General features: G+C 43.6%; 1 protein-coding gene across 8 annotated transcripts in view; it reads left to right on the forward strand.

Annotated features, from left to right (window-relative positions):
- Window positions 1–15530, forward strand: part of HSD17B12 (hydroxysteroid 17-beta dehydrogenase 12) — a 267862-nt gene that overhangs the window by 89695 nt on the left and 162637 nt on the right. The gene's annotated exons all lie outside the window — the stretch shown is intronic.

Here is a 15530-nt window from a genome sequence, read left to right on the forward strand (position 1 = left end):
CCACAAAGGATTGCGAAGAGCTCCAAGCGGACCTTGATAAATTAGGTGTAATGAACGGAAGGGCTCAGAAATGGCAAATGCAGTTCAATGTAGCAAAATGTAAAGTGATGCACATAGGGGCAAAAAATCCAAACTTCACATACACGCTACAGGGGTCAGTGCTATCAGTCACAGACCAGGAAAGGGATTTAGGCGTCTTAGTTGATAGTTCCATGGGAATGTCAACTCAATGCATGGCAGCTGTGAAAAAGGCAAACTCTATGCTGGGGATCATTAGAAAAGGAATTGATAATAAAACTGCAAAGATTGTCATGCCCTTTTATAAAGCAGTGGTGCGACCGCACTTGGAGTACTGTGTCCAGTTCTGGTTGCCGCATCTCAAAAAGGATATTGAGGAGATAGAAAAAGTGCAGAGAAGGGCAACAAGGATGATTGAGGGACTGGAGCACCTTCCCTATGAGGAGAGGCTGCAGCGTTTGGGACTCTTTAGTTTGGAGAGGAGGCGGCTGAGGGGGGATATGATTGAAGTCTACAAAATTATGCATGGGGTAGAAAATGTTGACAGAGAGAAATTTTTCTCTCTTTCTCACAATACTAGAACCAGGGGGCATTCATTGAAAATGCTAGGGGGAAGAATTAGGACTAATAAAAGGAAACACTTCTTCACGCAACGTGTGATTGGTGTTTGGAATATGCTGCCACAGGAGGTGGTGATGGCCACTAATCCTACATGTGAGCTCCCAAAGGCACCTGGTGGGCCACTGCGAGTAGCAGAGAGCTGGACTAGATGGACTTTGGTCTGATCCAGCTGGCTTGTTCTTATGTTCTTAAGTTCTTACCTCCAAACAGCTGGCTTTATTGGGTGAAAATGGTTTACAATCTGTCAGATATTATACTAATAGGCAGCCCATTCCAGAAGTCTCACAGCTGGGGACAAATTCATCACTGTGCCACTGCACCACCTCCAGAGGACTTCCAGGCAGTACAGGAAGGCAGAACAAACCAGAGAATCCCTGGCCACCTGAAAGCCCTCCATAGGGCTAAACAGAGTTAAGCCACCCTTTCAGGTTGCATAAGTCTGAGGCCTGTGCTGGTGTGTTCCAGGCTCTAAAGCAGGGGTCCCCAAACTTTTTAAACAGGGGGCCAGTTCACTGTCCCTCAGACTGTTGGAGGGCCGGACTAAAAAAAACTATGAACAAATTCCTATGCACAAATGATTGTAAAATGTTTGATTTCACCTTTCAGCCTTTTTGTCATGGTCTATTTTTAGAACAGTGACCAAAGTACGTCAAGTACAGGGTGGGCCCCAAATATTGTTGGGGAGGCTGTGGAATACCTTCCCCTGTAAAAAAAAAAGCAGAACTTTCCCAATGAAGCATTACATCTAACCCAGGATCAGGTATCTTCCTGGGTTCTTTCCTCCCTAGCAGCCAGCAAGCGATTCGCCAGCCTGGCTGATGCCAATGGGAGTGAGGCAGAACAGTCTGAGAGCAACACATGAAGTAGCTGAGAGGGAAGGGCGGAGCAGGCGTTGCCACATGTAAGGTTTCCAACTCTGGGTCAGAAAATTCATGGAGATTTAGGGGTGCCATCATGTAACTGCAATCAACAACCGTTGGGGCCGGTTCCTCCTCTCCCTCGAGCCCCCACTGCACATGAATGGAGCCATCGCCGCCATGCCTGGCGGGCCGGATAAATGCCTTCAGGTGGCCACATTTGGCCCCCGGGCCGCAGTTTGGGGACCCCTGCTCTAAAGTGTGGTGGAATCCAACTAAAGTTGGCTCCATCCACAGAAACACCCCTAGCCTACTTCCAGCCATGCTAGGGCCCAGGTTAAGGCCATGTTTGTGGCCTAGTTTAGGCTGGCATGGCTCAGCAGGGTATAAACTCTTCTGGGTTTGTCCTCCCAGGTTGTCCTCCCTGCTGACACAAGTGCTACTTATGCTGGTGGGCAAGTGGACCGGTGTGACACCACGCCAGCTCCAAAAGTCAGTTTGGCCTCCTCATAGGATTGGGCTGTAAGGCTTTTGTTGGTAGCAACCACCTATTTCTCTAGAAAACACATGCCCGTATTAATGTTTCAGATGTTATACATACACATACATATACCAAAAAACAAACAAACCGATATACGTACCCAAGATTCTGTATAGCTGAGAGTCTCACAGGGAATGATAGAATATGACAACTAATGTAATATTACAAAATATTCAAAAAAAAAGTATCCATTACTAATATTGATGTGGGAAAAAGCTTTTTAAAAGCTTGCAGTTTCTGGGTTTGTTAGTGTGTGTGTGTGTGTGTTGCTTAACAGGTGCGCATGGTGGGACTTCATTGGGCACACTCATTCATTACAAGTTGAAGACCAATTTAAAGCTCATGGCTTGACCTAATACTGCAGTTTCAACTCTATATTGGATTGCCAGATCTGGGTTGGAAAATTTCTGGAGATTTGGATGCATATCCTGGAAATGCAGGGTTTAGGGAATAGAAGAACTTCAGTGGGGTATAATGCCAGAGTCCACTCTCCAAAACAGCCATTTTCTCCAGGGGAACTGATCTCTGTAATCTGGAGGTCAGTTGCAATTTTGGACAATCCACACGATACATCTAGGGTTGACAACCCTAATAGGTTTCAGATTTTTACTTTCAAATGAAATTATGAAGACAATATAAATGGTATGTTTTTCTAGAAATAAAGGTTTTTAAAGTAAAGGGAAAGAAAGAAATGTTAAATCAAGGCAACTGAAGCTTAAAATTTAATGAGTATAATTTTTAAATCATTTTTACATATGCCCCTCTGCCCTTCAGCAAAGCAAAATTAAAAAAAAACTGGAGATATATTATAGTAGTGAAAATAATTAGACAATGGAGACCAGTTCAAGTAATCAAGCAGTCCCCACTACCAGGCGAGCTCGCTTCACCAGTCTCCCCTGATTGGCTGGCATGCCTTGATGGGGCGGGACCTTTTCCCACTGCGGAAAAGTACATTTTAGGGGCGTGATAACAAACACCAGCGTGTAAAAGTTTAATGTTTAACTGTTTAACTGTCCAAACAGTTAATCGTTACCTGTGTAAACCATTAATGATTCAAAGTTACACATTTGACTGTTTAACGTTTGCGTCCCCTTCTGCTGGCCGATCGCAAAAGCGGAAACGAAACCAAGGAAAGGCTGCGCGCGCATCGCAGCGCTGATTGGTTGCCCGAATTCCGTCAGGGTTTCAACCTTCATCCCTCCCCTCGGATCAGCTCTGAACCGTGTTAATGGGGTCTATGCCACTTGCAACCAGGTCCTGCCGGTACGCAGATTAACAGGGAGAACGAGCGCCAGAAACAGAATCTGCCATACAAGCAATGGGGAGGTCGTCCTCAAACCTGGTTAGTTTGTGTTCTGAAACCTGGCTAAGACAGTAGTGGGGATTCGACCTACGTGGCCTTTAGTGCGTGGATACTGTCATTGTTATTGCTGTACCCCTATACTGGCCCTTAATACAGCCTGCTTCCTTTTCCTAAGACTTCAAAGTTTAATCAAGAAAAATAAAATAGAGACTCAAGGAAATGCATGTACAGCAATGTAAGCCTGCATAGTTATACATTCTATATGTTGTAACACTGTGTATGCCAGTGATTTCCAAATCACATAATCTGAGACAAGCTGATAATCTTCATGTTGTACTAGAGCACAGGTGTCAAACTCGCGGCCCTCCAGATGTTATGGAGTACAGCTCCCATCATCCCCTGCCTATGTACTAGAGTGTGCATCTTATAGGATATTGCTTGTCTGGTGTCCCAAAATAAGGGTAGTGACATCATCCTGGGATTCCTTGATGTTGCTTGCCCTACACCTGAGAGACACTGGGCAATTCCAAAAGTTTTTTTTTTTAAAAAAAAAACCTTCTTCAATAAAGGTTGGAAAAAATTGATATAAGTAAATCTATCCCTTTAAAAAGCAATGCAGTATAAATGCTAATAAATGAACAATATAAACTGAATATGATGTATAAAATACTTGTGTAAAACAGAAGACCAAATGTGTTTTGACAATGTCTTTACCATTTCACAATTATAACAACTGAAGTACTCCTATGTCAACATGTATGCAAATCTATGCCTGGGAACTCACAGCCTCAATAAGTCATTTATGCAATACTAATAAAATAAAATGTATGCAATACTAATTTATGCAATACTAATAAAATGTTGAAATTGTTGATAAACTATAGTTGTCCCATTGAATCCAGTATATCCAGAATTCTTTTCACAAAGTGATTCTCAAATTAAGAAATTTGTAATAATGTTAGTGTATTTTTTGTACTTGAAATGCATTTGGTATTCTGTTTCATTGTAATGCAAGCAGTATTTTATAGATTGTATTAACTTTGTGATAGTGTTCTAAAATTTATATTGTATTGATTTTAAAGAGATTTACCAGTACTTATATCCATTTTCCTCTACCATTTTTGACATTTTTAGTTTGAATTGCAGATCAATGTGTCTCTTTTTTTCTGGGAATCCCAGACATCTCACCAGGACAGGCAATCTCACCATTAAGACCTTACTAAATAGATCAGGAGGGATGCCCAGAGGCAGGATCAACTGGGAGAATCCACAGTTGTAACACACATACACATTACTTTTTATGCCCATTTTAATCCAGAATAATGTATCTGAAGTTTTGAAAACATTTGATTGTGCTGTATCTGTTTTCTAATTCATGTATTAGTATACATACAAGTATTTATATGTGTGTTTTAAAAATGCAATAGACATAGTCTATTCCTGTATGTGTCTAAATGTATTTTCTAGGAATGTATTTATGGATGGTCTGAGAATGCACAGTGAAAATTCCACATAATTAGCTACCTGTTGCCTATCTTTCAGGACTAATTTTGGTTTGTGTCAACTCTTATCTATGGCATTTGCATTTGTCCCATGCATATATTCAAGGTTTTTGATTTTGTCTATGTTATGGTTTGATTTTAAGTTGATTTATAGATTTGTAGTATTTGCATTAAGGACCAGATTACATGCTACACAGGAGAACTATCAATGATCTCCCAATGAGTCTGTTTTTATTGAGGTACAGTTGGAGGGGTGGGTACTGTTTGCTCAGAGAAGCTGTAGAAGGAAGGAATCTGTAACATTGTCATCTGCTCATTTTTTCCTGGTCAAAATCACCTATTGGTATTTCAAGTTGCTGCTTGCTCTTTGAAAGGAATGGAGGTATGTAGGACTGGCCTTTTCAAAGATAAGGTAATCTCCAGTTGTACAAACTTAAATGTTACATATAAAACAGCAGCAGGTAAATAAGCTGGTAAAATGCAGTATGTATGACCCAAAACTGTGAGATGTCTGAGTTGCATTAAACTATCATGACTTAATTCAATATTGTGTTCTAAGGTTGGTTCCTTTAAGTGGTCAGTATTGAATAGTTTACACCGTATGTCCTTGGGAGAACACCTTGGTTTTATGGTGTGCGGATGATTTCAAAATAATTCTCCTGTTATTCTCTGAGGACAAACATTAGTATTTATTTAAAAGCTGCTGCAGGAGAAGACTTTCTGTGGGTAATTCTAGTATTGACTCTTTATAGAGGAAAAAAAGCTGCACTTAATGAATTTCTGTCTATCATGCAGGGGTTAAACAGGTACAGAAGCAAGGTAGATGGTCATCCTAGTTGATGGTCATCCTAGTTGAGTAGCCTCTGTGTATGGTGGCTTCTGCTTTCAGTGAACCATCTTGTCAAAATATGGCTGTAAGGAATACATGGTAGGAGTGGGCCATGGTCAAGTGATAAGAGCAACCGCTTGGCATACAGGCAGTCCAAGGTTCAATCCTCAGCTGACCAGGTATAAGGTGCAGTGGAAGACATTTCCCTGAGACTCTGGGAGCTGTTGCCAGTGTGGCCAGAAAATATTGTCATGATGGTGCTGTTGGAGGGGGGGAATCGCTTTCACTTTTGCAGGTGCAGTATTATCACTTCGAGCTGTGGCCTTGGAGTTCTGCGGCTGGGAAGAGACTCCAGGCTGGACAGTGCCAACTGTCTGCTTCTCATGTGGGGGTGGGGATCTCCCACTCATATTGTCAAGAGTTGGTGCAGTTTTCACCAGAACTCTCTTTCTATGTTCCTGACATGTCTTCAATAAAAGCTTTGAACCAATCAAGTGATTTATTGTCTGAATAGGGAATCTGACATTAAGAGAGTTCTGCTTTGTGCATGTTGCTAACTTTATGCTTTGATCACCAGCTGAAGTTGCAAACATCTTATCAGTGATTATATTTCATGAATGAGGGGCATCTCACCTCTCCTTCGTTGGGGATGGAGCAAACTCATCTCTTACAGAGGTAGTAACAAGGTGTGTGCACCAGCCCCCTGATGTGGAGGAGGACACGATTGGACTTGGACGTTTGCACATCAGTAGCATTCAGGGTCTGACTGACAACCGGATTTATCGAGGATCTGAGCTGGGGTTCACCTCCAAGTCTGATCCGCCACTAGTGGCATTTAGGCAGATCATGGAGGGGACCCAGAACTGTGGATTCTCTTCGGGACTAACTTCTGAGGAATTGTATTACCCTGAGAGGGAGCCTTTGGAACCACGCTCTGAACATGGGAAAAGCGTGGTGTGGGGAAAAAGAAAAAATTGGAACTGACTGATGATTACTACTCAGACTCCAATTCAGACCCCTCGAGAGCCACAGGTGTCTCGAGGCAAGAGGCTGACCAGTGGAACCAGGAGAAGAGTGAATACCAGGCCGTGATTCGTCAACTCTGTCGAGAAGTGGAGTAGCTGCAGGGCCGGCCTAGAGCAGCTGAATTGGTTAGAAGTCGGGCTGCAGAGAGCAACCCTATTAGCCCTGCTCGGTTTCAGCTTGGAACTCAAACTAGAGGAGCGATGGCTCCTCAACCCACAACACAAGCTCCCCCATCCCAGACAGTGGGTTCCGGGCTTAGGGGTGCCCCTGGTGGGGTGCTGCTTGCCCCACCAAACCTGCCCACTCCAGCACCACCAGTAGTGGTCCAGGTCCCAATGCCTCGGAGGCACCTGAAGGTTCAATTTGATGGCACCCCTGATGGTTTGCCCTATTTCCCCATCCAAGCTGACACTTATATGCAGGACCATGAAGGTGACTACGTTAGTGAGCCAGAGAGGGTTCACAAAGTGGGTGCTCTGTTAGACAGGCCAGTGACTGACTGGTATGTAGGGTTGTTCCACCGGCATGCTCCTGAACTTTGATCACTCCCTCACTTTCTGATGGCTTTGCAGGGATGTTTTGAAAACCCGTTTCTGGGGGAGAAAGCAAAAAGGGACATTTTGCAAATGCACCAAGGCAATAAATCCTTGGTGGAGTTTTTGGATGAGTTTTGCGGGGTGGCAAGTAAAATCCCTGATTGGTCGGAACAGATACTCATCCAGACATACAAGGATACATTCAACTCCAAATTACGCTGGTGGGCTTTGATGTTCAGCAACCCAGACACACTAATGAATTGGATTATACTAGCTGGAGAAGCTGAAATTCAGATGATGGAGGCCCATAACTTCAAGAACCAGATAAGCTACAGATGAGCTACAGGAACCCCATAAACTGGTTGGGAAAATGACCAGTGCACCTGAGGAGACCCCTTATGCTCACTGGTGCCACTTGGGTCTCTGCCTTTACTGCTGGGAAAGTGGACACATGGCTGCCGCCTGCCCCGCAAAACCACCAGTCAAAGGGCCAACTCCATTACAAGTAAATAAGCCTAGTGTCACCAAGCCTAAGAAAGGATCCTCAAAAGCAGTTTTGGGACCAATCCCATCCTTCCCTGATTCTGAAGAGAAGCACAGGGTTCTGGGCGTCTCACCGTGGTCCGAGGTCCAGACTCACCAATGGAAGCTTCAGAATGGGTGAATGGAGTTAAAGGACCCATATTCCTCCCCATGATTGTGTCCAATTATTTATTTATTGAGGCATTCCTGTTCAGCTTTTTCAGAAATTTCCAAAAGAGCCATAAATGGCTTATAGAAATTTCCAAGTTACTATAATTAAACAAATAGGAATACAAACAAATCACATACATCTTGGACACTTCCTCATTTGCTGGGCTGATTGTCATGGTCTTAGGCTAAAGGCCTTGGACAAAGAACCAAGAATTCTCAGAAAGCCATGGGACAGATTTCTCACTAAACAAGCTCTTGATTCACTCCAACATTCTCACAGATTCTCCCCTCCAAATTCAGATAACTATGCTTTATCTAACTCTGTTCTCTGAAGAACAGTGTTTCAAGGAGTGGGGGCACACTGGCTGCAGCAAAACATGGGAGAAGGCAGAGACACATTGTCTAATCCCCTATCAGTTTTTTTCTCTCTGAATCCAAGCCAGTGTTTTGAAGGGAGGGTTTCTAACTGTAGATTCAAATAATTTCAAAGATGGGACGCATGCCAATTACACAGTGCCATAATCTTAAGCAAAGTTATTTGCCCTGCCTGTCACCCAGTTCAAGAATTATGTGAGTTTTCACCAATTCATCCATTGCAGCACTGTTCACATGGGCAAAACAAACTTTCCTCTTGTTTTTAATAATGGGCAGGAATTATCTTAGCAGAGGCAATTCCCCATTCTCTCACACATAAAAAGGAGTTCCTATGCTAAGATGGTGCTTGAAACTTGCAATTTTATATGTACTCATACAAAAGTAATAAAATACAGATCTGCTGCCAATTAATCAGAGACACCTTTTAATCAGTCACAAGGTTTTAAAATCAATTAATCTAAATTACTAACAGCAGTTACCCCTTCAATTGACTTCACAGGGTGTAATTCTACTCAGGGTGGCACTGTAAATTACTAAATGTTACAGCTGAATCAAAATTCTCTTCAAACTCAAACAGTGTTCACCGTGCACTTTTCCATTCAGGATATCACTATCAAAAACATAGTGTCTGAGCTAGAAGTCAAAAATGTGGACTAAGGATATAGCTGAAACAGTACGAAATAAAGGACTAAAATATGAAAAATGCCCTAATAATTCAAACAGTGATATAGAATGAGGCACAGCAGAGATTTCTCTCCAAGTATTTGAAGGTGTGTACATCTTCATCAAGATACATGACTCACTTTAAAGAATTACATTTTAAAAAGATACATGACTAACTTAAAATTAGGGAGTGGAGCACAGATAGACAAATCCATTGCTTAAATCCAATCAGAATATATTGTGTGATGAAACTGCTTCCAGGTTTGGCAGGGGGAACAGCACAACAGAAAGTGCCTAGGGTCACCTTTGTTCTCCTCATCCTACAATCAGGCCTTCTGCTTATGTGTCTCTTCCTGCTTACCCACCCAAATGCCGTCTCCTGGCCTTATTTCATGACATGTTTTGAAAGCCCTACTGCCGACCACATTCACAGTCACCTGCACCATCCACAGCCCAACATCAACTAGAATGAGTAAAGTAAAACCAAGCTTGGCTAGACAAAGACTGGACAAAGGACAATGGTCTGTACACCCATAGTTCTTGGACTGATGACTGGGTGTATCCACATTTGGACCAGTGACAACTGGGGGTGGGGGGTTACTCTCCAGTTTTTGCCTCAAATCAATCTACCAGAAATATTCTCAGTTATGGATCAGAGGCTTTCTAGCCCAGGAACCCGCATTTTGTTGTTAAAGTAATATGGCTCTTGGTGCCTTAGCGGTGAAATCAGGTTCTTCCATCAGAGGGCAAGTGATAGCTAGAGGATGCTTCAATACCTGCTCTGGTTTTCCCCTACTAATGCATCACCCTGAAACTGCTCATGTAGTGCAGCTGGTGATCCAACTATCTGTTCAAGCAAATAAACTTTGTTGGTGATTGTTGTGGTTGTTGTTTTACCATCAATGCAGCCCTGTTCATAGCATGCCTAGCTTTCTCTAAACTGTGTTTTCAGAATCTTATTTCTTAGCAAAGTGTAATGTTAGAGTTTTGAATTAATTATCACTGTGTTAATATCCCCCCCCCCCCACCACCACCACTTAAAACTAAGTCACACTTTGTTTGGCCTTACAGTGAATAGCATCTCTCATTATTGTAATGGCAAACAGAATGCCAGCTGGGAAAAATTAAATGGCTTCATTTTGAATAATTCACCATTTGATACATTGTACTTTGGGCCTGCTTCCAATCTAAATCAACTCCTATTGATTAATATTGATTTATTTCGTATTGCCTATACCCGATTTTTCCTTTTTAGTATCCAGAGAGAGCATTATGTCTGCTTTTAGGTTGGTAGCCACACATCCAGTAGCACAGAGGACCATATACACACTTAGCTATGGTAGCAGAACTACACCATGGACCTTTGGGTTAATTTTGGATGTTAGTTTTTGTTGGAAAAGATGTTATGGCTTACAAGTGAGTAGCTGGAAATCAATATTAAACGTTACAAAAGAAATCAATTCCAGATTAATTTTTGAAGGGTGTGTCTATGGGTATGGAGAACAGTTTGAAGAAATCAAAACCTCAGGTTTTGCTACAATATTCCAGAGATTCCAGATATTGTTTTATATTTTGGACTGTTACCGTATGTATATTTTGTATATGTAATAGTACGATTTAAGTTTCATATAAGTTAAATATACAGGCTCATTATTCATGTATACTCTAGAAAGCCAACCTAGATCCCGGTAGTCAAACTCTTGGATTTGATAGCACTAGTGGGCAAACATGGGCCCTTTTTTTACGGCGAAACTGTACCAGTGTTAACATGGGGAATATCTCTGTGCAGCCAGGAATTCTGCATGGTCCCCGAAGCTGCACAGGTTCTGCCCCTGCATTGCACCACCATTTTCCCTTTTCCACATGACTTTCAAAAACCACCAAATTGGAGGTACTTTTGAAATGCCCCTGTGCAGTGATGAAGGGAGGGGAAATGTGCCTGGGACATGAACTGCCAGCGTGCCCCCTCCCCAACATGCCCTGACACCCCCCAACACACCCACCCCACCCCCGACATGCTCCTGGCCCTGACACATGACTGCAATGGTGGCACCTGGGGCAAGCCGCCCCAAATGTCCCCATTGCATTTCTGCCTTTGCCCATGTGACTCTGCTTGCCCCTGTGTGCTTCCGCTGCCGTGCAAAACACCACGACAACAGAACTGGGGCCATTTTCTCTGCCTCGTCGCTCTGGCCCTCCCCACCGATCAACAGGTGCTGGATGTTTGACAGAATCGGGACCCTTCTGTTTGCAGCGCCTGCAGACACCACTTTTCTGACTAAAATCCTTGTGTGTGAGAGAGAATCGGCCTCCTTCCGTTCAGGGCACACGCCGCTTTTCTGACTAAAATCCTTGTGTGAGAGAGAGAATAGGTGCCCTTTCATTCGCAGCACCTGCACACCCTGCTTTTCTGTCTAAAATCCATGGTTTCTCCCTCTGTGTCCCCCCCCCCCCCACTGCAGTGAAAGCTACGTCTCTTACAAATAGGGAATAAGTTTTGAGCAGAGTCATTTAAAACTAAACTAGTGAAAGTGAGTGGGGGAATGGAGGGAGAATCAGCCAATCAGAATGCGGGAAACGGAGGTTGTCCGCACATGCACAGAAGAGATTGCGGAAGAGCTCGTGGAGCAAATGGAAAAGTCCTGGGCTTGCACAGAAACAGCTGGGGCATAACGCACCAGCCCTACCTCGACTCCTGGGAAGAACCAGGGAGCCGTGCGAAAACAGAAACAGGGGGGAAAGTGCGGGAAAATCAGAATGCGGGAAACGGAGGTTGTCCGCACATGCACAGAAGAGATTGCGGAAGAGCTCGTGGAGCAAATGGAAAAGTCCTGGGCTTGCACAGAAACAGCTGGGGCATAACGCACCAGCCCTACCTCGACTCCTGGGAAGAACCAGGGAGCCGTGCGAAAACAGAAACAGGGGGGAAAGTGCGGGAAAATCAGAATGCGGGAAACGGAGGTTGTCCGCACATGCACAGAAGAGATTGCGGAAGAGCTCGTGGAGCAAATGGAAAAGTCCTGGGCTTGCACAGAAACAGCTGGGGCATAACGCACCAGCCCTACCTCGACTCCTGGGAAGAACCAGGGAGCCGTGCGAAAACAGAAACGGAAAGGGAAAATCAGAATGCGAGGGGAAGCGGAGGTTGTCGCACATGCACCAGAAGTGCGGAAGAGCTCGTGGAGCAAATGGAAAAGTCCTGGGCTTGCACAGAAACAGCTGGGGCATAGCAGCACCAGCCTACCTCGACTCCTGGGAAGAACCAGGGAGCGTCGCGAAAACAGAAACAGGGGAAAGTCGCGGGAAAATCAGAATGCGAGAACGGAGGTTGTCCGCACATGCACAGAAGAGATTCGCGGAAGAGCTCGTGGAGCAAATGGAAAAGTCCTGGGCTTGCACAGAAACAGCTGGGGCATAACGCACCAGCCCTACCTCGACTCCTGGGAAGAACCAGGGAGCCGTGCGAAAACAGAAACAGGGGGGAAAGTGCGGGAAAATCAGAATGCGGGAAACGGAGGTTGTCCGCACATGCACAGAAGAGATTGCGGAAGAGCTCGTGGAGCAAATGGAAAAGTCCTGGGCTTGCACAGAAACAGCTGGGGCATAACGCACCAGCCCTACCTCAACTCCTGGGAAGAACCAGAGAGCCGTGTGAAAACAGAAACAGGGGGGAAAGTGCCATAGCATGTAAGTGTTCTAGCCCGGAGCATTTTGACCATGCAAAAAGGCTCATGGAATGACACACTTTGAGGAAGAGCGCAGCTCTCTTAACAAGCATACAGTTATTTGCTGAGGAAGATGGGAGTGTGTCTCCCAGTGAAACAGGGATTATTATCAGGAATACCTGTCTTGTTTGTTTATAAACTGTTCCATGAATTGTTTTAAAAATATTTCCATGACCCTCTGGCTTTACAGATTTTTATATTGTGCAGTCTTTCAGATGCAGATATATGTATACATAGTTTCTGGGAGTCAGAGTGCTTGACATTTACTTTCTGTATTCCATTTATTCTTGCACCTTTGATATACTTATTAGCATTTTACTAAGTGCATTATGTAATCCTGGCATAGTTCTGAGGTTTTGTTATGTATAGGGGGAGCCAGTGTGGTGTAGTGGTTAAGAGTGGCAAATTCTTATATGGAGAATCAGGCTTGATTTCTCACTCCTCCACATGAAGCTTGCTGAGTGACCTTGGGCAAGTCACAGTTCTCTCCAAACTCTCTCAACCCATGCAGAGGCAGGCAATGCAAAACCACTGGCAAACTATATATGGATGCATCAGGTCAATGTGAAAGTTACTTGTTGGAAATGACATAAATATATTTCTTCAAGCCAGCTCTCCTATTGCAGAGATCTTGCATTTTCCTAGTTTTGTGAGGGTACATATTAGATAATTTATTTTATTTAAAATCTTTATAGCTTGGACATTTTATTGCACAGCATTCAAGGCAACTAACATAAATCTTCAAAAAGTCTTCTGCCATAACACCAGCACAAAACTGCAACTACTTCCTAACCAATCCTATAGCTGCAGGAGCCTTTGCTACATTTTTTAAGGTGCAGAGCTAGTGCTTAAAATATCTTTAAAAAATAATTACAAACCAAAGTGTGGTTATCCTCCAGCCATGGGACTCCAGCTGCTCTCCTTTACCATGGCAGGGTAGAAATGTACAGATTATGGCTATGGTGTGTACAACAGTTGAATCATCTGAAATGAACCTTAGACTTAAAAAACTACTTTCGATATCAGTATAATATCTAAAGTGCCCCTACTGACCTCTCTGATAAGAGCCTGTGCCTAACTGAATTCGACAGATTTCTGTTCTAACTGTGCAATCCAAAGCCGTATTGGAAGCAGCATGACCCCTGCGCTGATGTCAGTGCCCCTTGTGCCATCCTAATGGGCACGTATACCAACACAGGGGCCCTTAAATTGGAGCTGGAAGGCTTCACGGAAGCACAACACACGGGCACATAGAAGGCTCAATTCTGGGCCCCCTCCATTGCAGGAGCCCGCACTGGTGAAGATGGGGGTGTTCCGGGGTGTAGCCAACCTAAGGCCTGTAGCAGTGCGGAGGGTGAGAGAGTGGTCTTTCTCCCGGAATGCTGCCCTGTAAGACCTGACATAACAGTGCCCTGAAACATAGGAGTCTGTTTCAGAAACTCCATATTGGGACTGTGTCTGGCAAGAATGCCTCAAGGATTCCCCACCCACCCACAACTTCATGCCTGGCCCATACTCAGGAAATAACATTTGAATATGGAAAATAGCACACCTGGACGAGACCAGTTCTTTTTGTCTACCTTACTTAATCTACTCAAGAGTCTCCCTCTGACTCATCCCCTTCTGACTATATATGTTGCAAGACCCATTAAGGGTCGTTACCTGTTTTGCCCGACACCTGGCAAAAACCCATCAAGATAATGGGTCAGCCATCAGCTCAATGGTCTAATACTCAAGACCATTACCTCACCTTGGAACAGCAGGAAGAATCCTTTGTTCAAGGATTTCCTTGGCCCCAAGACATGCTCTTCCATATAAAAAGCATGTCTCAGACCCCAGTCAGCTGTTCAATATTATCATGCCACCATGGTGGTCTGTAATATTGTTCTATCCGCACAGATCATCCAGAGCCTAGCCATTAGATCTCTGTTTCTGTACAGGCCACCCCCTGGTAATATAATCTTTGATATCCCATCCATTCTCTCTCCATATCCAAAACCTGTCTTTCACCTCTAAATTATATCCTAGGAACCCTTGAATGCGTGTGTTTTTACCCCAGTGAGTGAGTGAGAATTTATTTTATTCCATTTGTTATTTTCCCAACAAAAACCATTGAAAAAGAAATATATTTTCTCTGCTGGATTCTTATGGTGAGATGAAGCCCATATGCATAGCATAGCATAGCATAGCATAGCATAGCATAGCATAGCATAGCTATCTATCTATCTATCTATCTATCTATCTATCTATCTATCTATCTATCTATCTATCTATCTATCTATCTATCTATCTATCTATCTATCTATCTATCTATCTATCTATCTATCTATCTATCTATCTATCTATCTATCTATCTATCTATCTATCTACCTACCTACCTACCTACCTACCTAGATAGGTAGGTAGATAGGTAGATAGGTAGATATAGATATAGATAGATATATATAATATATATTATATAGATATACAGATATAATATATATTATATAGATATACAGATATAGATATAGATATACCGATCAAATTACCCAACGCTCCTCAAGCGATGCTAAGCGACCTTGAGGTCTATAGCTAATTTCCCCAACCAAAGAGGGTCATTGTATCCGACCATTTTGGGTAACAGGGAGCGTTCCTGGGAGCAGAGTTGATTTTAGTCAACATCCAGTGCACTTTCCACCTGAGAATGTCCCCTTTTCCTGGTGCAGACTTATGCCAGCAAAAAAATTGGTGTAAGGCATTGTCCTCAATGGGGTTTTTCACTGGCTGATTAGGGTTTTCAGTGACTGTGCCACTGAATGACTCTTTGGACAGCACTGCGGAGTCGTGCCCAGCTGCCATGGA

Source organism: Sphaerodactylus townsendi, linkage group LG02 (genome assembly GCF_021028975.2).
Source record: "Sphaerodactylus townsendi isolate TG3544 linkage group LG02, MPM_Stown_v2.3, whole genome shotgun sequence".
Classification (NCBI taxonomy): domain Eukaryota; kingdom Metazoa; phylum Chordata; class Lepidosauria; order Squamata; family Sphaerodactylidae; genus Sphaerodactylus; species Sphaerodactylus townsendi.